The 24,421-nt window shown below is 49.5% G+C and overlaps 1 protein-coding gene across 1 annotated transcript in view; it reads left to right on the top strand.

The window, feature by feature from the left end:
• Positions 1 to 1,461: 1,461 nt before the first annotated feature.
• The window catches only part of LOC140428449 (immunoglobulin kappa light chain-like), a 42,766-nt gene continuing 19,806 nt past the window's right edge, over positions 1,462 to 24,421 (top strand). Inside the window, exon 1 of the mRNA XM_072514921.1 lies at positions 1,462 to 1,561. The gene's annotated coding sequence lies outside the window, so the exon portion shown is untranslated. The remainder of the gene's footprint in view (positions 1,562 to 24,421) is intronic.

Below are 24,421 nucleotides of genomic sequence, written 5' to 3'. Positions count from 1 at the left end.
TAAGTGTGGTCGAGATTTGGAACTCTCTCCCACACACAGCAGCTGAAGCTAGCTCAGTTGTGAAATTTAAATCCGAGATAGATTTCTGTTCAGCAAAGTTATTAAGGGATATGGGCCAAAGGTAGGTATATGGAGTTAGCACGGATCAGCCATGATCTCATTGAATGGCGGGATAGGCTCGAGGGGCTGAATGGCCTACTACTGTTCATATTGTAAGGGCCACTCCTGTTGATTCCCTTATTTTCCATTTCATTTATTTTGCCACTATCATTTTCGATCCATGGATGTTTAATGGACATGTACCTTTAAACCGCGCAGATGAAGGGCTTGCAATCTAGTGCGTTGTGTTAACCTTTGAACAGCAGGCATTTTGGCACCCAAGGGAGATTGGAGGGATTCAGCTCGATTGGTTGCTTGGTGGCCAATGAATTGGCAAAAGGCTGTATTCTGCCCGGCGACAGGTGGCGATTGGATCCTATCCGAGAGACATGGTTCCCAGAGAACCAAGGAAAGGACAGTCAGGCTGTGAACAATCAGAGAAGAAACTGTGTAAGTCTCTCTCTCTCTCTCTCTCTCTCTCTTTCCCCAGAAATGCTGCACAGCTGCTGTATTTCTGAATCTACAGAGAACCTGGATGAATCTGCAGTGCAAACCCTTAGAGACTGAAAGCAGAAACCTCGAACTGAAAGCCTGGACTGAAGGAAGGTGGGCTAGAAGACAACCATCTGCAACAAGGACTCTTATCCTATAACTGTCACCATTATTTATACACCCCTCTTTTCCCTCTGTGTTTGTTTGTCTTGTGTATGTGTGTGTAGAGGGTGGGGTGAATTAAAGTGGGGGGGATGAGGAATTATATATTTGTTAGCCTGTTGTACTTGATGCATATTTAATTATAGTTATTGTCATTGATAAAAATTAATGTTTTGGGATTTACAAACCTGGTGATTGTAATCATTGGGCAATCAAAAATTTGGGAGTTTTTCGAAGAATTATTGGTTAATTTGAATTGTGTTGCGACTCCGGGTCCAGTGGGGCTGGAATTGACCGCACACTAGCTCAGGGGGTGGCAAAACTACATTCCTATTTTCCTGTGTAAATATATTTAATTGTCTGCGAATCGTGTTTGGACACCCTGAAGTTGTGATAGGTGATTTATAAACAATTGTTTCATTCATTTTCTGCTCAATGTAATTGTCCTAAAATAACAAGGCAAGGCTGGGACAAGGCAACCCGAATCTGAGAGTAATGTCCAGCTCCCGCATGCACCCTGACTAAAGTGATGGCAGCAGTGTGTGCAGAGGGCTGTGCCCAGCACCATGTCCTCAGAGCGACAGGCAGACAATGGGGGAGGCTCGGTGTGATGACACAATCAGATTTTGTCGCACTGGTTAATTTTCAGCAAGAGGGGACATGAGCAAGATTTTTCAATGTTTAAAATGGGCTTGAGTAGAGGAGGCAGAATTTCCCAGTGAACAGCTCCCTCCAAGTTCAGGAATGTCGGGAAGAGTGAGATGAACAGTGTCAGGTTCCGGGGAATATTGACAGAACGGTGAAATAGGTAGAGTCGGGACAGATGAAATTTATCACAAAGAAGTGGAAAGTGACTCAGTTTGGTAAAGATGAGGAGAGGCAATGTGAATGAGTTGGTACAATTTTAAACAAGGTGCAGGGGCTGAGAGAGCTCGGTCGGTACGGGCACATTCCTTCAAACCTGTAGGACAAGTTAAGAAGGCTGTTTCATAACGTACACAGACCTGATGTTGTTGGGGGTGAACTGGTGATGTATTCGGGGAGGTTATGGTACCTGCATCAGCGATGGTCACTCATGTATTAATGTTTTGCAATGTCCAATTTGTAACTTTTTTGGAATTCTCAAAGCCGACCTGAATAACAGAAATAATGTTTTGGGGTTACCACCTCTATTCAGAGCTGATATGGGGACAGGAGAAAGATTTGACAATGCCATGCTCCCAGGGAGGAGTCACAGTCCCATGGAATATTGGGTTATAACATCACAATGGCAATTCCCCAGCCCATTCTCCTCTTCACTGGGAATGTTTGGTTACAGGATTCCCCTCTATGGAGTGATGTCATTGTGAATGCACTTACTGGTTACATTCAGCTGTGATCCATTCCCACTGATATCTCCCCACACGGAGCAGTAATAGACGGCAGTGTCACTGGGCTGCACGTTGCTGATTGTCAGGGTGAAGGTTTTATTGGACGTGTCTCGGGAAGGATGGAAACGCTCAGTGAAACCTGGACTCCGTCGTGTGTTGTTCTTTATATCATGTGTTAAAACCCTCTCCATATCTTTCCCTGGCAGCTCCCGGTTCCAGTGAACATCGGTGTGTGTCACTGCGGCGTTCCGCATGGTGCAGTGTAACCGTGCAGTCTGACCCTCTGTGACACGTTCCAGACTCGGAGACTGGATAAGGACTGGAGCATTCACCTCTTTAAGAGAAAAATATCAACAAGTTATAACCAGTCTGAAGGTTGCAAATATCTGCAAATGTTTCAATGAGAAATGTATCCGCTGATGTTACTTTGGGGACAAAGTGAAGAAATTATCAAACGCTCTGATCTGAAAAAGCTAAAGATTTATTTGTTTAAGGTCACATGTTCAGCTGTCTCTGCCACTCCCCCCACCATTCCCAACTTCCCTATTCCTCCTCCGTGATCCCTATCACTGCAGAATCTTCCCATTCTCCCTCCCAATCCCTCTCTCCATATTTCCTAAATGCCCCCCTCCCCCGTTAATTTCTATTTCTTACCTCCCCTGACACTTTGTCATTGTTTACTCTCAGGTCACACACTGGGGGCTTTCCTCAAATATTCAAAACCATTGTCATCAATCCTCTCTTCATAGAAACCATCCAGACATATCTGCCCCCCGACTGCTGACTCTTCATCTAATCTCAATCCATAAACCACCTCAAATCCACCTGGTCAAATCCATCCAGCGTCAGGATCCTGGACCCGACCCCAACATTTGTTAGGATCCCGGACCCGACCCCAACATTTGTTAGGATCCCGGAGCAGACCCCAACATTTGTTAGGATCACGGAGCAGACCCCAACATTTGTTAGGATCCCGGAGCAGACCCCAACATTTGTTAGGATCCCGGAGCAAACCGCAACATTTGTTAGGATCCCGGAGCAAACCCCAACATTTGGTAGGATCCCGGAGCAAACCCCAACATTTGACAACCAGGACAGATGTCAGATGTCTCGGTGGGAGAGCATTTCTGTGACAGTGACCACAACTCCTTGACCTTTACCCCAGACATGGAGAGGGATAGGGACAGACAGTATGGGAAGGTATTTAATTGGGGGAGGGGAAATTATACTGCTATTAGGCAGGAGCTGAGGAGCATAAAGTGGGAACAGTTGTTGTTGGGAAATGCACAACAGTAATGTGGGGGTTGTTTAAGGAGCACTTGCTGCGAGTGCTGAATAGTTTTGTCCCACTGAGACGAGGAAGGAATGGAAAGGTGAAGGAGCCTTGGATAACAAGAGAAGTGGTGCTTCTAGTCAAGAGGAAGAAGGACATTTACGTGAGGTTGAGGAAGCAAGGACCTGACTCGGCTCTAGAGTGTTATAAGGTAGCCAGGAAGGAACTCAAAAATGGACTGAGAAGATCTCGAAGGGGGCATGAAAAAGCCCTGGGGGGAAGGATTAGGGAAAAACCCAAGGCGTTCTACACTTATGTGAGAAATAAGAGGATGATCAAAGTGAGATTAGGGCCGAACAGGGATAGTGGAGGAAACAGAGGCTGTTTAGCAGCGTGGGCTAAACTGCTGGCTTGTAATGCAGAACAATGCCAGCAACGCGGGTTCAATTCCCATACCAGCCTCCCCGAACAGGCACCGGAATATGGCGACTAGGGGCTTTTCACAGTAACTTCACTGAAGCCTACTTGTGTCAATAAGCGATTATTATTATTATGACTTGTGCCTAGAGTCAGAGGAAATAGCGGAGGCCCTGAATAAATATTTTGCTTCAGTATTTTTGCTTCAGGATTCTGAGAGATAGGGGGCGGGAATCTCTGATCCTGAGGCTAAGTGTTGGGATATGTACTGGGACCTCAGCTCTTTGTGGTTTCTATAAATGACTTGGATGAGGAAGTGGAAGGGTGGGTTAGTAAGTTTGCCGACGACACAAAGGTTGGGGGAGTTGTAGATAGTGTTGAGGATGGTTGCAGGTTACAACAGGACATTGACAGGATGCAGAGCTGGGCTGAGATGGAGTTCAACCTAGATAAATGTGGAGTGATTCATAGAACATAGAACATAGAAAATACAGCACAGAACAGGCCCTTCGGCCCACGATGTTGTGCCGAACCTTTGTCCTAGATTAATCATAGATTATCATTGAATTTACAGTGCAGAAGGAGGCCATTCGGCCCTTTAAGTCATTTTGGAAGGTCAAATTTGAATGCTGAATAAGAGTTAAAGGCAGAATTCTTGGAAGCGTGGAGGAAGAGAGGGATCTTGGGGTCCACGTACAGAGCTCCCTCAAAGTTGCCACCCAGGTTAATAGGGTTGTGAAGAAGGCGTCTGGTGTGTTGGCTTTCATGAACAGGGGGATTGAGTTTAAGAGCTGCGAGGTTTTGCTGCAACTTTATAAAACCTTGGTTAGACCACACTTGGAATATTGTGTCCAGTTCCTGTGTATTGATGCCTGGATATTGTGTATTATCCGCACTAACTTGTTACAATAAACCGCAAGAAAAGTGCTGCAGGTTTTGACAATGAGGATTTCAGAAAATGCTGGGAATGAATGCTCAGGAGACCTAGCAGCCTCTGTAGACAATGACAATCACGGCCTTCACTCTAGACACAGTTTGGCCACTGGAACACCTCTGGATCTCAGACACCCAATATTCCCGTAACCTCAGGAGCAGGAGGCGGGGGTGTGACGCTGGTCAACAAGAGGGTTTGCAATGGCAGCGGCAGAGAGGCTGGCCAGGATGTAACCATCCAGGGAGGACATTGTGGAAGAGCTTCCCTGTTTGACCAGAGGTTCTGTAGCCCACCTATCGGTGCCACATCAGCAGCTTCCCTGCCCATAGACCAGCAGAGTGCCCACACTGCCCGCACGGTAAAGTTTAATTCCAATCAGCTGGGGAAAGGCAGAGAGAGGACAGAAATTCACACTTTCAGTTCTGTCAAAATCCACCCCGAATCCCCACCGGGAATCTGAACGTGAAAATCCCGGACAACACCCCCTGGAGCTCTGAGAGATTTCAGGGGTGAAACTTTGATGTCACACCTTTACACTCACGCTGTCGCTTTACGTCTGTGTGTGTGTTTAAATTGTACATTTTTACTTCACAGACTTCAGGCTTCTTCCCAGATCGTTCCTCCCTCTGGGCCACAGCCTCCGAGGCTGGCAATGTTCCATCATATTCCTCTAATATATGGTCAAATATGGAATAAAAGCAATATAAGATAGACATTACTCACTGATTACATTCAGCCGGGTTCCTTTCCCAAAGATTTTCCCCCAAATCCCACAGATATAGACAGCGGAGTCACCGAGCTTCACATCTCTGACTGTCAGAATGTACATAGAACATAGAACATAGAACAATACAGCGCAGTACAGGCCCTTCGGCCCACGATGTTGCACCGAAACAAAAGCCATCTAACCTACACTATGCCATTATCATCCATATGTTTATCCAATAAACTTTTAAATGCCCTCAATGTTGGCGAGTTCACTACTGTAGCAGGTAGGGCATTCCACGGCCTCACTACTCTTTGCGTAAAGAACCTACCTCTGACCTCTGTCCTATATCTATTACCCCTCAGTTTAAAGTTATGTCCCCTCATGCCAGCCATATCCATCCGCGGGAGAAGGCTCTCACCGTCCACCCTATCTAACCCCCTGATCATTTTGTATGCCTCTATTAAGTCTCCTCTTAACCTTCTTCTCTCCAACGAAAACAACCTCGAGTCCATCAGCCTTTCCTCATAAGATTTTCCCTCCATACCAGGCAACATCCTGGTAAATCTCCTCTGCACCCGCTCCAAAGCCTCCACGTCCTTCCTATAATGCGGTGACCAGAACTGTACGCAATACTCCAAATGCGGCCGTACCAGAGTTCTGTACAGCTGCAACATGACCTCCCGACTCCGGAACTCAATCCCTCTACCAATAAAGGCTAACACTCCATAGGCCTTCTTCACAACCCTATCAACCTGGGTGGCAACTTTCAGGGATCTATGTACATGGACACCTAGATCCCTCTGCTCATCCACACTTCCAAGAACTTTACCATTAGCCAAATATTCCGCATTCCTGTTATTCCTTCCAAAGTGAATCACCTCACACTTCTCTACATTAAACTCCATTTGCCACCTCTCAGCCCAGCTCTGCAGCTTATCTATATCCCTCTGTAACCTGCTACATCCTTCCACACTATCGACAACACCACCGACTTTAGTATCGTCTGCAAATTTACTCACCCACCCTTCTGCGCCTTCCTCTAGGTCATTGATAAAAATGACAAACAGCAACGGCCCCAGAACAGATCCTTGTGGTACTCCACTTGTGACTGTACTCCATTCTGAACATTTCCCATCAACCACCACCCTCTGTCTTCTTTCAGCTAGCCAATTTCTGATCCACATCTCTAAATCACCCTCAATCCCCAGCCTCCGTATTTTTTGCAATAGCCTACCGTGGGCAACCTTATCAAACGCTTTGCTGAAATCCATATACACCACATCAACTGCTCTACCCTCGTCTACCTGTTCAGTCACCTTCTCAAAGAACTCAATAAGGTTTGTGAGGCATGACCTACCCTTCACAAAGCCATGCTGACTATCCCTGATCATATTATTCCTATCTAGATGATTATAAATCTTGTCTTTTATAATCCCCTCCAAGATTTTACCCACTACAGACGTGAGGCTCACCGGTCTATAGTTGCCGGGGTTGTCTCTGCTCCCCTTTTTGAACAAAGGGACCACATTTGCTATCCTCCAGTCCTCTGGCACGATTCCTGTAGCCAATGATGACATAAAAATCAAAGCCAAAGATCCAGCAATCTCTTCCCTGGCCTCCCAGAGAATCCTAGGATAAATCCCATCAGGTCCCGGGGACTTATCTATTTTCAGCCTGTCCAGAATTGCCAACACCTCTTCCCTACGTACCTCAATGCCATCTATTCTATTAGCCTGGGGCTCAGCCTTCTCCTCCACAACATTATCTTTTTCCTGAGTGAATACTGACGAAAAATATTCATTTAGTATCTCGCCTATCTCTTCAGACTCCACACACAACTTCCCATCCCTGTCCTTGACTGGTCCTACTCTTACCCTAGTCATTCGCCTATTCCTGACATACCTATAGAAAGCTTTTGGGTTTTCCTTGATCCTACCTGTCAAATACTTCTCATGTCCCCTCCTTGCTCGTCTTAGCTCTCTCTTTAGATCCTTCCTCGCTACCTTGTAACTATCCATCGCCCCAACCGAAACTTCACACTTCATCTTCACATAGGCCTCCTTCTTCCTCTTAACAAGAGATTCCACTTCCTTGGTAAACCACGGTTCCCTCGCTCGACGCCTTCCTCCCTGTCTGACCGGTACATACTTATCAAGAACACGCAGTAGCTGATCCTTGAACAAGCCCCACTTATCCAGTGTGCCCAACACTTGCAGCCTACTTCTCCACCTTATCCCCCCCAAGTCACGTCTAATGGCATCATAATTGCCCTTCCCCCAGCTATAACTCTTGCCCTGCGGTGTATACTTATCCCTTTCCATCATTAACGTAAACGTCACTGAATTGTGGTCACTGTTCCCAAAGTGCTCTCCTACCTCCAAATCCAACACCTGGCCTGGTTCATTACCCAAAACCAAATCCAACGTGGCCTCGCCTCTTGTTGGCCTGTCAACATATTGTTTCAGGAAACCCTCCTGCACACACTACAAAAAACGACCCATCTATTGTACTCGAACTATATCTTTTCCAGTCAATATTTGGAAAGTTAAAGTCTCCCATAATAACTACCCTGTTACTTTCGCTCATATCCAGAATCATCTTCGCCATCCTTTCCTCTACATCCCTAGAACTATTAGGAGGCCTATAAAAAAACTCCCAACAGGGTGACCTCTCCTTTCCTGTTTCTAACTTCAGCCCATACTACCTCGGCAGAAGAGTCCCCATCTAGCATCCTCTCCGCCACCGTAATACTGCTCTTGACTAGCAGCGCCACACCTCCCCTTCTTTTGCCTCCTTCTCTGAGCTTACTAAAACACCTAAACCCCGGAACCTGCAATATCCATTCCTGTCCCTGCTCTATCCATGTCTCCGAAATGGCCACAACGTCGAAGTCCCAGGTACCAACCCATGCTGCCAGTTCCCCTACCTTGTTTCGTATACTCCTGGCATTGAAGTAGGCACACTTCAAAACACCTACCTGAACACTGGCCCCCTCTTGCGACGTCAAATCTGTGCTCCTGACCTCTATACTCTCATTCTCCCTTACCCTAAAACTACAATCCAGGTTCCCATGCCCCTGCTGCATTAGTTTAAACCCCCCCAAAGAGCACTAACAAATCTCCCCCCCAGGATATTTGTGCCCCTCAGGTTCAGATGTAGACCATCCTGTCTGTAGAGGTCCCACCTTCCCCAGAAAGAGCCCCAGTTATCCAGAAATCTGAATCCCTCCCGCCTGCACCATCCCTGTAGCCACGTGTTTAAATGCTCTCTCTCCCTATTCCTCATCTCACTATCACGTGGCACGGGCAACAACCCAGAAATAACAACTCTGTTTGTTCTAGTTCTGAGCTTCCATCCTAGCTCCCTGAAAGCCTGCCTGACATCCTTGTCCCCTTTCCTACCTATGTCGTTAGTGCCAATGTGGGCCACGACTTGGGGCTGCTCCCCCTCCCCCTTAAGGACCCGGAAAACACGATCCTAGACATCACGTACCCTTGCACCTGGGAGGCAACATACCAAACGTGAGTCTCTCACGCTCCCACAAAATCTCCTATCTGTGCCCCTGACTATAGAGTCCCCAATTACTAATGCTCTGCTCCTCTCCCCCCTTCCCTTCTGAGCAACAGGGACAGACTCCGTGCCAGAGGCCCGTACCCCATGGCTTACCCCTGGTAAGTCCCCCCCCCCCACAAGTATCCAAAGCGGTATACTTGTTTCTCAGGGGAACGACCGCAGGGTATCCCTGCACTGACTGCTTCTTCCCAGTCCCTCTTACAGTTACCCACCTATCTCCAATCTTTGGTGTAACTAATTCCCTGAAGCTGCTATCTATGACCCCTTCTGCCTCCCGAATGATCCGAAGTTCTTCCAACTCCAGCTCCAGTTCCCTAACTCGGTCTTGGAGGAGCTGGAGATGGCAGCTCTTCCTGCAGGTAAAATCAGCAGGGACACTAACTGCATCCCTCACCTCAAACATCCTGCAGGAGGAACATTGCACTCCCTTCCCTGCCATTCCTCCAACTTTCTACCAAGATCTGGCTAACAACTAAATTAAATTTTTATAAAAAATAATAATAATATAATAAAATATGGTACCTCAGACCAATGGGTTTTATTATTAGGTCAGAGGAGGAGGGCGGGTGGGAGACACTACACGTGTAGTGTCTCGGGTTTCCTCTCCACCAGAATTTATTGGTGAGGGTCTTCCCAGACGTCCTCGGGTCGACTTCCTGTTCCCGCCTAAAAAACTAATTTAAAAAAAAAGAAAAATTCTCAGCTCCTGCTGAAATTGACTAACCAGCCAGCTCCACTCCCGCCGAAATCGACTGGCCTGCCCCTGCAAAGACAAGTGCTTTTAAAGGTTGACTTACCTCCCAGCAACCTCCTTCCGCAATGCTCCCGCTGAAACTGACTCACCAGCTGTTCTCCCGCCGAAATCGACTGGCCTGCCCTTGCAAAGACAAGTGCTTTTAAAGGTTGACTTACCTCCCAGCAACCTCCTTCCTCAATGCTCCCGCTGAAACTGACTCACCAGCTGTTCTCACGCCGAAATCGACTGGCCTGCCCCTGCAAAGACAAGTGCTTTTAAAGGTTGACTTACCTCCCAGCAACCTCCTTCCGCAATGCTCCCGCTGAAACTGACTCACCAGCTGTTCTCACAGCTGTTACCGGGAACATCTCTGGAAGGCTGAAACCGATCAGACAGACCTGTCGCCCGGGAAACTTGGCCATTTACATCATGACTCAATATCCATTCCTTACTTTGTGAGCGGTACCAATGTAAAGTGTATTTAACCCCTGGGAGAGGTGGGGAGCGCAGGGTTAGTAACTAACACATATCGTAGTGTGAAAAGGCCAACTCTGCTCTCCAGCACCCCCAGCCCCACACCCAACACCCTCTGATATCGACCCGACCAACTGCGATCTCAGCTCGGGAGAGGAAATTGAGTGCTGGCCAGGTTGTATATTGTGGTTATGCCGGAATTCACAATGTCCTCCTTGCTTCAGTTTCACAACTTCCTCTTGCTAAAGAATTGCTTCACAGTTACATTTCCCGGCAATCGCTGAGAAGCTGAGCTTTGGAGCAGATCCGGGGAATACGGATTGTGAAAGAAGGAAATGAGGAGAGTTTGAACAACTTCCAATTGTTTCCTTTGGCCCACTCCCCCGTAAGCCCGTGCCGTGATCATGGCCAATGCACCTAACCTGCACATCTTTGGACTGTGGGAGGAAAGCGGAGCACCCGGAGGAAACCCACGCAGACACGGGGAGAACGTGCAAACTCCATACAGTCACCGAGGTCGGAATCGAACCCGTGTCCCTGGCACTGTGAGGCAGCAGTGCTAACCACTGTGCCACCGTGCCACCCAGAGTGACATTTGTTACTCTCTAGTGCAAATACTACCCCTGGGTCTCCCGAGCTTTGGAAACTTCTGAGGAACACGTTTACAATTTTCTCACCTGTTCTTTTGATAACTTGACATGGAAACCATCAGGTCCTTGAGATTTATCGATCTTAAATCCCAACACTTACTCCACAGTCACTGCCTTTACCCGTATCAAATCCAATTTGTTTTCCTGAAGGACTGCAACATTCTCAGTGAACAAACCTGCCATTTCCTTCTCATCGATCATTCAGTCTTCTCCTGCATTCCTTTCCTCACTATTCTCTCTCACTCTCTCTGTATCCCTTTCCTTTTCACATTTTTGATTGGATCTGCCTTTTAGTTTAATATCAGCTTGAGTTGACAGGTGATGTCAGCCCTGGTGTGGAAATGATTGTTCTCTGGGAGGCTGCAGGAAAATGTTTGGGTGGCTTCTCGAGCTTGAAGAGCAGCTGATTAGCCTCCAAGTCTGTCGTGTGAACCACACTGAGATAACACGGGCTGCAACTGGATGCAGCTATAACTGAAATATACTCCAGACCTTGAAGTTAGTTCAATTTGATTTATTGAGTCTGTCTAACAGTTAGTTCAGTTCTCTGTGAGTTCGACTCTCTGCTAACCTATGTGTGATTACCCTGTCTGACTGAACCAGATTAGCTCTTAGCCACATGCTGCTGGTGTTATGGGATATATACACCTGACTCACTCTGTAGGTGTCCCCAGTGGAAAGAGGCGGAGTGTGAGTGCCCTGTGCCTTTTATAGTGGGAAACCATCCCCAAGAATTCTGCCTGCTGATTGGTTATGTCCTGTTTTCTGTGTTCATTAGCTGCCTGTCTGTATATCATTCTGTGCATGTCTGCATATCATGACATCTCCCCTTTTGAAATGTTTTTCTGTAGCATATACAAAAGTATTTACATGTGTCGGCCGAAAAACAAACTTATTTCCATACAATGGCAGATGGGATCATATGTAAATGTGAAAACAGGTGTCCAATGTGCGAAAACAGAACATAGCAAACAAAACAAATGTTCATAAGTCCAGTCTCTGGGACTTGCGTCTGATCCTCGTCGACCGCTGGAGAGGTGGTGGTGGGGACTACGGCCCCTTGATAGGCGGGATTGAAGCCTGACTGGTGGCCTCGTGGTTCGAGGTATCAGGAGGTGGCACAATAACAGATGGAAACAACGAAGAATGTGGTTGCGGGCGGGCAGCTGTGCGCAGTGCCCGTCTGTTTTGCCGCACAACAGAGCTATCAGCCACATGCACAACATACGCCTGTCGAACAACAACAGCTGGAACTCACCAGCCTCCATCAGGTAACTTGATCCGAACAGCATCCGCCGGGGATAGCACAGGCAAATCGGTGGCATGAGCATCAGGGCCCTGCTTTTGCCGGTCCCTGAGTTTCTGCACCTTCTGCAGCACCGGGATCCAGGTCAGGCAAGTGGATGGCTGGAAGAGTCGTCCGCAGGTCCCTGTTCATCAGGAGTTGAGCCGGTGACATGCTGGTAGACAGAGGGGTTGCCCTGTACGCAAGCAGCGCAAGGGTGATGTCAGAAACAGAATCCGCGGCCTTGCAGGTGAGCTGCTTCACTATGTGCACCCCTTTCTCAACCTTCCCGTTGGACTGCGGGGAATGTGGGCTGGAAGTGACGTGATGAAACTGATATAACTGGGCAAATCTTGACGACTCTTGGCTGCTGAAGTAAGAACCGTTGTCACTCATGACAGTGAGTGGAATACCATGCCTGGAGAACGTCTCCTTACAGGCCTTGATGACGGTCTTGGATGTGAGGTCCGAGAGCTTCTGGGTAGTTGGAAAATTAATCAATGATTAATACATAATCACGACCATTAGCGTGAAAGAGGTCGATGCCCCCCCCTTGGACCACGGGGAGGTCACGATTCCGTGCTGCTGAAGCGTCTCCTTGCTCTGTGCTGTCTGGAAGCATTGACAGGTCGGTCAGTTGAGGACCATATTGAGATGTCCTGACTAATCCCAGGCCAGTAGCAGCTTGCCTGGCTCTGCGCCTGCACTCCTCGACACCCAGATGTCCCTCGTGGATTTGCCGGATCACCAAGCTCTGGAGACTGAATGGAATGACAATGCGGTCCAGCTTGAGGAGGATACCATCAACCACCGTCAGGCCGTCCTTCACATTGAAGAATTTAGGGCACTGCGCTTTACCCAGCCATTGGCGAGGTGATAACTGGTCACTTAAGAACTTAAGTGTCGACATGCCAAAGCAACACTTGGCCCTGTTCAGCTTGAGGCCATTGGCATGGACACGGCGGAATACCTGCTGGAGACGAGAGATGTGCTCTTCGGGGGTTGTGGACCATATGATAACGTTGTCCACATACACACGAACCCCTTCAATGCCCTCCATCATCTGCTCCATGATTCTATGGAAGATCTCCGAGGCCGAGACAATGCTGAACAGCATACGATTATAGCAGTACCTGCCAAACGGTGTGTTGAAGGTGCAGAGCCTTCTGATGTGTTGGGTGTTCTGGATCACATACAGGTCACCAACACTTGAAATAGTGCAACACTATTTCATTGTATCATTAAATGTTCAAACATACTTAGACTGTGGGTTAATACGATACTAGCTTTAACTAAAGACCTTTGCCTTGTCCTAAGGAGTCGATGCACTCAGCACCTGGTGCATGTCTGTGTTGCAGGCTGTGAGCTCTGTCCTCCTAGCTAGCTGCAACTCGAATGAGCGGGAACTCTGATGGCCCCTGTCTTTATAGTGCGTGTGCTCTCACTGGTGATTGGCTGCGGTGTTGTGTGTGTTGATTGGTCCCACTGTGTGTCCATCAGTGTGTGTCTGCACCATGATATACTGGTGTATATTATGACACCTTCTGCTGGACTCAGCCAGCAGGATTTGCCAGAATCCATGTGACGCATCTAACTTTGTGAAAAACTGGGCGTGTGCATCTCACTTGTCAGTGTCCTCCCGCTCCGGGATGGGGTAGTGTTCCCGCATTATATTCTGATTGAGATCCTTGGGATCAATGCAGATGCGCAGCTCCCCCGAATGCTTTTTTACACATACCATCGAGCTGACTCAGTCAGTCGGTTCTGTAACTTTGGAGATGCCGCCCTGGTCCTGAAGATCCTTTAGCTGAGCCTTCTGACGCTCCTTCATTGGAGCCGGGACCCGGCGTGGTGCGTGGGCCACAGGCGTGGCATCAGGCCGTAGCAGGATCTTGTACCGATATGGCAGAATGCCCATCCCGTCAAACACATCCAGATACTGAGCGAGGATGTTGTCAATGCCGGCTTGAAGATCCACGTTGGGGGAGGTCATTGTGTGGACCCGCTGCACAAGGTTTAGCTGCTTGCATGCACAAGCGTCGGGCAGGGAGGCCATGTCTGGCTTGATGATTTCAAACCTTAACCTTGCGCGAATGCTCCTGTTGGAGACGAGCAGATGGCAGGATCCCAGTGCTGTGATGGCATTGCCGTTATAGTCCAGGAGCTGGCAGACTGCTGGAAGGAGCTTGGGTGGCTTCTTGATGCGGTTGAAAATCTGCCTGTGAAAGGAGATTGGCAGAAGCACCTGTGTCCAGCTGTAACTGGATAGAGCATTGATTTACTTGCATCACCGCTCGCCATTGGTCCGCAGAATCCGCAGTGAGGATGGGCAGGCACCGTGATGATGTCGGTCAGGCATGTTCACGTGTGGTAATGATGCCCACATGGCAGGGGATCTCCAGGCAATCGTCCTCTGGATGCGTTGGACTGCCAGGATCAGAATCCTGTAAACCTTGTTGGACACTCCGAACGCGCCTGCGTTGGAATTGGGAGCGCTGGCCCTTGACTGGTGGTGCAGACCTGCACAAGGCTGCATAGTGTCCAGGCTCTCCGCAATTTAAACAGCACCTGCCTCTTGCAGGGCAGTGTTTCTTTAAGTGGGCGGTGCTGCAGTTCGGGCACGTCATGACGTTGTTAAGCTCCCTGCGTCGTCGCACATGCGCAGTGCGGTCGGCAGACATCAGCACCTGCGCAGTGTGGGTGTCGGCCGCTTCGTTAACCCGTTCGCATCACGCATGCGTGGGGCTCCAGGAAAAGCGCGCGAGATGGCCGCTGTCTTCAATGCTGAGGTGCTGCATCCGGGCGATGACCTGTACACTCTCTGCCTCGTGGGAGGCAAGTTTCTCATTTTCAGCCGATTTGTATTGGGAATACCGATTTTTGGCATGCTCATGCACTGTATATGTTTCAATCGCGACCGACAGGGTCAATTGCTTGATTTTCAAGAGCTGCTCTCTGAGGATCAGAGTGAACTCCAAACACGATTTGGTCTCTGATCATGGAGTCAGCAATATCACCAAAGTTGCAGGACAGTGCTAGTAGACGGAGATTAGTTAAGAAGGAGATGAAAGATTCATCTTTACCTTGTAGGCGTTGTTTGAATCTCTAGCGCTCGAAGATTTCATTGGAGTTCACTTCACAATGACTATCAAACTTGTCCAGGATGGTCTGAAACATTGTCTTGTACTGGCCTTCGGTGAAGTTAAACAAGTTAAAGAGTTGGATGGCTTGATCCCCCGCAGTTGAGAGGAGAAGCGCGATCTTTCTTGTATCAGGCGCACCCTCGAGGTCTGAGGCTTCGATGTACAGCAGAAACCTTTGCTTGAAAGTCCGTCAATTGGCACTGAGATTGCTGGAGGTCCGCAGCTGTTGAGGAACCTGGATCTTCTCCATGGTGCCGGGATACATTTACTGGTCGTCACGGAACAGATTGAGGTAAACAACCTAGGGATAGCAGTCTTCTGGTACCATGTCGTGTTAAGCACACTGAGGTAACACGGGCTGCAACTGGTGCAGCTATAACTGAAATATACTCCAGACCTTGAAGTTAGTTCAATTTGATTTATTGAACCTGTCACACAGTTAGCTCAGTTCTCTGTGAGTTCAACTCTCTGCTAACCTAAATGTGATTACTCTGTCTGACTGAACCAGACTGGCTCTTAGCCATGTGCTGTAGGTGTTATGTGATATATACACCTGACTCACTCTGTAGATGTCCCCAGTTGAAAGAGGTGGAGTGTGAGTGCCTCGTGCTTTTTATAGTGGGAAACCACCCCCAAGTGTTCTGCCTGCTGATTAGTTATGTCCTGTTCTCTGTGTTCATTAGCTGCCTGTCTGTATCTCATTATGTGCATGTCTGCATATCGTGACAAAGTCCAGCAGTCTGACACACGCCGATAACTGGGCTGGGGACTCAGTCTTATCTCCGACTTTCCCATCGAACCGCGAGGAATCCCAAACTATCACCTTCCAAAACAGAAATATCTGACCCAAAATACACGTCGCCCACCAATAACCAGCAAATCGAATTCCAAAACATAACCACACCAAACAAAGTCAACCCTGGGTGTTTACTTACTGATTGTGAGACCGAGGGCCAGAGTCAGCGCTGAGAGAATCCAGTCAAACATTTCAAACAAGCTGATTTTTCAAAGGTGAAATTCCTGGGGCGTCATTCTCTGATCCCCCCTCCGGGTTGGAGAATAGCCGGGGGCTGCCGTGAATCCCGCCCCCGCCGGTTGCCGAAGTCTCCGGCACCGGATATTTGGCGGGGGCGGGAATCGAGCTGCGCCGGTTGGCGGGCCCCCCCGCTCGATTCTCCGGCCCGGATGGGCCGAAGTCCCGCCGATAAATTGCCTGTCCTGCCGGCGTGGATTAAACCACCTTTTGAACGGCGGGACAAGGCAGCGTGGGAGGGCTCCGGGGTCCTGTGGGGGGCGATCTGGCCCCGGGGGGTGCCCCCACGGTGGCCTGGCCCGCGATCGGGGCCCACCGATCCACGGGCGGGCCTGTGCCGTGGGGGCACTCTTTCCCTTCCGCCTCCACCATGGCGGAGGCGGAAGAGACTCCCTCCACTGCGCATGCGTGGGAAACTGTCAGCGGCCGCTGACACTCCCGCGCATGCGCTGCCCGTGGATGTCATTTCCGCGCCAGCTGGCGGGGCAACAAAGGCAGTTTCCGCCAGCTGGCGGGTTGGAAATTCCTCCGGCGTCGGCCTAGCCCCTCAATGTTGGGGCTCGGCCCACAAAGATGCGGAGCATTCCGCACCTTTGGGGCGGCGCGATGCCCGTCTGATTGGCGCCGTTTTGTGCGCCAGTCGGCGGACATCGCCCCGTTTCGGGAGAATTTCGCCCCTGATCTTTCACACCGAGTATAATCTGATACTGCTGAAGTTTCAGATGTAACTGACTCTCACTACGGTTCACGTAACTCGAATACCAGTCACAGAAAGAGGAAGGAATAACAAGAGAAAGAGGGACTGCGCTCTGATATACAATTCACAAATCAGGAACAAGAGGGCAAACAGATTGCACCAATCACCCTTCAATATCTCTTTTATTGAATCCAGTGACTCCCACTCAAGTCCAGGTCCACAGGCACTGTGTAAACTTCAGGCTGTGGAACCAATTCACCCAAAACGGGATAGGGCGGGGAGTGGGCCTAGGTACAGTGATCAGTCAGAGGCTAGGTGCAGACTCGATGTGCTGAATGGTCTCCTTGTGCACTGTAGCAATTCTATGACAATTTAAAACCTGCCATTGTGATACCGTTGGGTGAAAATGAGCGGCTGAATTTCCTACTTTACTCGGCAGACAGCGGCTGTGATGTACTGGGACAAGTCCAGCTGATGTGAAAGGTGCTACAGAAATGTAACTGTTCTTTTTTTGGCTCTTTATTCAGGTACCTTCCTTCCAGAATAGCAACTTTGATAAGAAATACATCCGAGTTTGTTGCTGACTCAGTTTTCAGTGCTGGTCGTATATGGAAGGGACACAAACCCCTTCTTGATGGAAATGTCACTGAGGAAGCTGTAAAAGGAGAAGTTGAACTTTAAACAATACCACAGGAGTTTATTTTTGAACAAAGAACAAAGAAAAGTACAGCACAGGAACAGGCCTCACATTTGCCCTGATTAAACTCCACCTGTCATCTCTCCGCCCAAGTCTCCAAACGATTTAAATCCTGCTGTATCCTCTGAAAGTCCTCATCGCTATCCGCAATTGCACCAAACTTTGTGTCGTCTGCAAACTTACTTATCAGACCAGTTACATTTTCCTCTAAATCATTTATATATGCTACGAACAGCAAAGTTCCCAGCACTGATCCCTGCGAAACACCACTCGTCACAGCCCTCCAATCAGAAAAGCACCCTTCCATTGCTACTCTCTGCCTTCTATGACCTAACCAGTTCTGTACCCATCTTACCAGCTCACCTCTGACCCGTGTGACTTCACGTTTTGTACTAGTCTGCCATGAGGGACCTTGTCAAAGGCCTTATTGAAGTCCATATAGACAACATCCACTGCCCTACCTGCATCAATCATCCTTGTGACCTCCTCGGATTGAACATGTCTCAATGCGCGCTTTTGGTTGTGGAGTTGTGGCCTCTGCACATTTGACTGTCCAATAGCAGGGTGCACAATGCTGCTGGCCTTGTCACTTCTCCACTGAAGTCTGCGTTGAAACATTTAAGGAAGTCATGAAAAAAATATACAATCATTGCAGTCTGTCTGGCAACAGGTTTTTTATTCCACAGGATGTGGGTGGGGCAGGCCAGGCCAGCATTTATTGATTAATTGCCCTTGAGGGGGCAGTAAAGAATCAACCACGGTACTGTGGGTCTGGAGTCACATGTAGACAAGACCAGGTAAGGACGGCAGATTTCCTTCCATCGAGGACATTAGTGAACCCAATGGGTTTTTATGATAATCGACAATGGTTTCATGGACATCTTTCGATTTTTAATTCCAGATTTATTTCCTTCAATTCAAATTTCTCCATCTGGTGGGATTTGAACCTGTGTCTCCACAGTATTACTCTGGGTGTCTGGTTTACTAGTCCAGTGACAATACCACTACACCACTGCCTCCTGAAGAGAAATACAAGGACAAATAGGCTTGACAGAGATCCTCTTTTTATTTACAGATTGTCCCAATTGTGGTGCAAAGGAAAATGTGATGTTGTAAACTGAGGACATACTTTGGCTGCCTCCCCCGAATCCCCCAACAACCCACATCCATCTGAAACCCTCGTCATTGCTCACTTTCAAATAGAATGCCCCTAATGCCCTCCAGGCCAGCCTCACATCTTCCACCCTTCATCAACCTGAACTCACCCGAAACTCAGTCCCGATATTCTACTTCTCACCATGGGGAAGTATGCTTGAAATGAAATGAATGAAATGAAAATGAAATGAAATGAAAATGAAATGAGATTGGGAAGTATGCTTTGGAGCATGCCCAAGCCGGGCAGGAAAATCCCTGGCTGGGAAGCCATTATCTCTCTTTGACTGAATAAGCAATCGCTGTCGCTATTTTGAAACTCCTCTCCACGTGGAAACTCCTCGAGTGGAACCATCCTCTCCAAGTCCACTCTATCCAGGCCCCGCAGTATCTTGTAAGTTTCAATGAGATCCTCCCTCATCCTTCTAAACTCTGAGTGTAGACCGAGAGTCCTCAACCATTCTTCATATGACAAGCTCTTCATTCCAGGGAACATTCTTGTGAACCTCCGCTGGACCCTTTCCAAGGCCAGCACATCCTTCCTTAGATACGGGGCCAAAAACTGCTCCCAATACTCCAAATGGGGTCTGATCAGAGGCTTATATAGCCTCAGACGAACACCCCTGGTCTTGTATTCTAGCCCTCTTGACATGAATGCTCACATTTCATTTGCCTTCTTAACTGCCAACTGAAGGTGCACATTGACCTTAAGAGAATCGTGAACAAGGGCTCCCAAGTCCCTTTGTGCCTCTGATTTCCGAAGCATCTCCCTATTTCGAAATAGTCTATGCCTCCATTCTTCCTACCAAAATGCATAACCTCTTTTCCAGATTGTTTTCCAGCTGCCACTTCTTTGCCCACTCTCCCAGCCTGTCCAAGTCCATCAGCAGCCCCCCTGCTTCCTCAATACGACCTGTCCCTCGACATATCTTTGTATCATCTGCAGACTTGGCAACAGTACCTTCAGTTCCTTCTTCCAGCTCGTTCATGTATATTGTGATGTGGACTAAAAGCAAGGATGGTCTAGTGAACCTTTATAAATGACGGGTCCAGTCTCAATGGAGGTTTGCGTCTAGCTCTGGGCACCACACTTTAGAAAGGATGTGAAGGCATTGGAGAAAATGCAGAAAAGATTGACAGGAATGGTTTGAGGATGAGGAACTTCACTGGGGGGTGGGGGCAGGGGGGTGTGGGGAAGAGCTTGGGGGCATTGCCCAGATAGGCCCAATGGGCATAAAGGAGGAGCCCCCTCGCTCGCCAGCAGCCCACCCAATGAAAGCTTCCCGGCTGCAGGTCAGCTTTGGATTTCTCCTGCTGCTGGTTCAATGCCAGTGGTGGCAAAATGTTTGGCCAATTAATGGCCTCTATTGGCCCAGTGGACAGGTCGGCCTCCCGATATTACCCTTGCCATGGGTACAATTGTGACGGGGTCAGGGTGGGTGGGCAGGTGGTGGGCACGGTGCCCATGGACTACAAACAGAAAATGCTGGATAACCTCAGCAAGTCTGGCAGTGTATTTGGAGAGGGAAACACGTTTCGGATCTAAATGACCTTTTTACAGAACTGGAATGTGGATCTGATTCCAGAGGAGTACATCTCTGTGAGGGCCTCCTCCAGGAACCACAGACAGCACACGCATAACTCTGGATACTACAGGAGATATGGAAAATGCTCCCTGAACAACCAGCATGGATAAGGCTACCTGCTACGAGACTTTCTGTCTCAAAGCACCCAGCACTTCCGGAAACTCGGAGTCAGGAGAAAATAAGCAGCAATTAATTAGTCAATGATTGTTGAACCCAATCATTGTCTCTGGTGGTGATTGAAGGAGTCTTCCTGTTGTTGAACCCATGTTCAGCACCTCCTGCGGAGGAGGTGGTCTGGATTGGTTCTGCCAGCTGGGCATTGGAGTGGTCCTTCTGGCCTCCGCTGATGACATGTCCTCATGTTCATGAACCCTGCTGACCTGCAGAGGAAGCTGCGTCTCCTCCCTGGATCCACTGGGCCGAGTGCTCCCGACTCCGTGTCAGTCCGGGGCGGATGGACATCCCTCCCAGAGGAGATCAGGCCTTTCACCTGGAGCAGGACCAGCCTCCTCTACTTGGGCGTTCATCTTTGTCCGGCTGAGGAATCCTGGCCGGCTAACTGGCAGGAGCTGGAGGACAAGGCCACCGCTCGCCTGAGAGAGTGGACAGGACTGCTCCGAGTGCTGTCTTACAGGGGCCGAGTTCTGGTCATAAACCAGCTGATTGCCTCCATGTTGTGGTACCGGCTGGTCACATTGGCCCCTCCCCCTGACTCTGTCACAGAAATCCAGAGAATGTTCATACAGTTCCTCTGGGACAAACACTGAGGATTCCCGGACACCTAAATCCCGACTGTCTACCACGGCACCACCACCTCTGCTGAGTGTGACCTGTCGGTGAGACAGGTCATATTGAAGGATGGTGACAGTGTCTGGGGTCTGTCAGTATCACCGTGTCAGGCTGCTGTTTGACTAGTCTGTCAATTCCCTCCCCCAATTTTGGCTCCTGAATGTTAGGAAGGGGATTTTGTGGTGCCGGGTGCTGGGGTCGATGTCGGGTGCCGGGGTCGATGGCGGGTGTCGGGGTCGATGCCGGGTGCCGGGGTCGATGCCGGGGTCGACGCCGGGTGCCGGGGTCGACGCCGGGTGCCGGGGTCGACGCCGGGTGCCGGGGTCGACGCCGGGTGCCGGGGTCGATGCCGGGTGCCGGGGTCGATGCCGGGTGCCGGGGTCGATGCCGGGTGCAGGGGTCGATGCCGGGTACCGGGGTCGATGCCGGGTGCCGGGGTCGATGCCAGGTGCCGGGGTCGATGCCGGGTGCCGGGTGCCGGGGTCGTTGCCGGGTGCCGGGGTCGATGCCGGGTGCCAGGGTCGATGCCGGGTGCCAGGGTCGATGCCGGGTGCCGGGGTCGATGCCGGCTGCCGGGGTCGTTGCCGGGTGCCGGGGTCGATGCCGGGTGCCGGGGTCGATGCCAGGTGCCGGGGTCGATGCCAGGTGCCGGGGTCGATGCCGGGTGCCGGGTGCCGGGGTCGTTGCCGGGTGCCGGGGTCGATGCCGGGTGCTGGGGTCGATGCCGGGTGCCAGGGTCGATGCCGGGTGCCGGGGTCGATGCCGGGTGCCGGGGTCGATGCCGGGTGCCGGGGTCGTTGCCGGGTGCCGGGGTCGATGCCGGGTGCCGGGGTCCATGCCGGGTGTGGGGGTCGATGCCGGGTGCCGGGGTCGATGCCGGGTGCCGGGGTCGATGCCGGGTGCCGGGGTCGATGCCGGGTGCCGGGGTCGATGCCGTGTGCCGGGGTCGATGCCGTGTGCCGGGGTCGATGCCGGGTGCCGGGGTCGGTGCCGGGTGAATGTTTGGCACCACGTTTACCCCTTTGCGTCTCAGATATGCTGATGAAACACCCAGCTCTCTGAAATCATGTTCACGGTGCTCCACCGACAGATAATTCAACCGGTCCCATTCAACACTGGACACCAGAGGGAGGGCCTCACCTGGCGAGCTGCACTTCACTCACAACTTTGGGGTTGGGGATTTTAATGTTTTTATATTTATTTACGGGGCATCGCTGGTTAGGCCGGCATTTATTGCCCATCCCTAGTTACCCTTCAGAAGGTGGGGGTGAGTTGCCTTCTTGAATCACTGCAGTCCCTGGCATGTAGGTGCACCCACTGTGCTGCTAGGGAGGGAATTCCAGGATGTTACCCCAGTGACAGTGAAGGAACGACAATATATTTCCAAGTCAGGGTGGTGAGTGACTTGGAGGGGAACCTCCAGCTGGTGGGGTTCCCAGGTATTGTGGACAGGTTTTGGGGGTCAGGAGGTGAGTTACTCACCATAGGATTCCGAGCCATTGACCTGTCCTGGTAGCCACAATATCAATATGGCTAGTCCAGTTCAGATTCTGATGAATGGTAACCCCCAGGATGTTGACTGTGGGGGATTCAGCGATAGAAATGCCATTGAATGTCCAGGACCGATGGTTAGATCCTCTCTTGTAGGAGACGGTCATTGCCTGGCACTTGTGTAGCGCAAATGTTATTTGCCAATTGTCAGCCCATTTAACCTGAGGATCATCACACCTCAGGCGAGTGGCAAGGTTGAGAAGGCGAGGCCTGAATGTATAACCTCAGCTGGTACAGGAATTGAACCCGCACTGCTGGCCTCGCTTGCCTCGCTTGGGTAAGAGGACCAATCTCTGTCTTACAAAGGAAATTAGGGATAGTATCCGATCCAAGGAAGAAGCACACAGATTGGCCAAGAAAAATAATAAGTCTGAGGATTGGGAGCAGTAAAGAATTCAACAAAAAAGGATCAAGAGATTGATTAATAAGGGGAAAATACAGTCCGAAAGTAAGCTTGCAGGGAACATAAAGACAGACTATAACAGTTTCTATAATACATAAAGAGAAAGAGATTGGTAAAGACAAATGTCGGCCCCCGACAGACAGAAATGGGGGAATGTATAATTGGTGACAAAGAAATGGCTGAGCAATGGAATACATACTTTGGTTCTATCTTCACAAAAGAGGACAAATTAGATACCAGGAATGTTGGAGAATGAAAGGCTGAGTGAGAGGGAAGAACTGAGGGAAATCAATATTAGGAGAGAAATGGTGTTGGGGAAATTGATGGAACTGAAGGTGGATAAATCCCCAGGGTCTGATAATCTACATCCCAGAATACTGAAGGAAGTGGCTCTGGAAATAGTGGATGCATTGGTGGTCATCTTCCAGGATTCTATAGATTCTGGAGCAGCCCCTGCAGATTGGAGGGTGGCTAATGTCACTCCAATATTCAAAAAGGGAGGCAGAGAGAAAGCAGGGAATTATAGACCAGTAAGCCTAACATTGGCAGTGGGGAAAATTCTCAAATCCATTATCAAGGACTTTGTAGCGGGACATTTTGAAAGCTGTGGCAGGATCAGTCAGAGTCAGCATGGATTTATGAAGGGGAAATCATGCTTGACAAATCGAATGGAATTCTTTGAAAATGTGTGTAGTAGAGTTGACAAGGGGCCTGTTGATGTGGTATATTTGGACTTTCAGAAGACATTTGACAAAGTCCCGCATCAGAAATTATCGTGCAATATTAAAGTGCATGGAATTGGGGAAGTGTATTGAGGTGGATAGAAAACTGGTTGGGAGAGCAGAAACAAAGAGCACAGATTATTGGGTCCTTTTCAAATTGGCAGGCAGTAACTAGTGGGGTACCACACGGATCGATACTGGGACCCCAGCTATTCACAAGAGATATTGATGATTTGGATGAGGGAACAAAATGTAACATCTCAATGTTTGTAGGTGACACCAAGTTGGGTGGGAGGGTGAACTGTGATTAGGATGCAGGGATCCTCCAGCATGATCCGGACAGGTTGGGCGAGTGGGCAAATCATTGGCAGATGCAGGAGCGGGAGATAGAGTACCAGATAGGTAGACAGATTTTGGAAAAGTGTAAAAACAACAGGGTTGTGGGGATGGGAGACTTCAACTTCCCCAATATTG

This window comes from Scyliorhinus torazame, chromosome 1 (genome assembly GCF_047496885.1).
Source record: "Scyliorhinus torazame isolate Kashiwa2021f chromosome 1, sScyTor2.1, whole genome shotgun sequence".
NCBI classification, from domain to species: domain Eukaryota; kingdom Metazoa; phylum Chordata; class Chondrichthyes; order Carcharhiniformes; family Scyliorhinidae; genus Scyliorhinus; species Scyliorhinus torazame.
The sequence above is the reverse complement of the archived record's forward strand: the minus strand, read 5'-3'. Positions and strand labels throughout refer to the sequence as shown.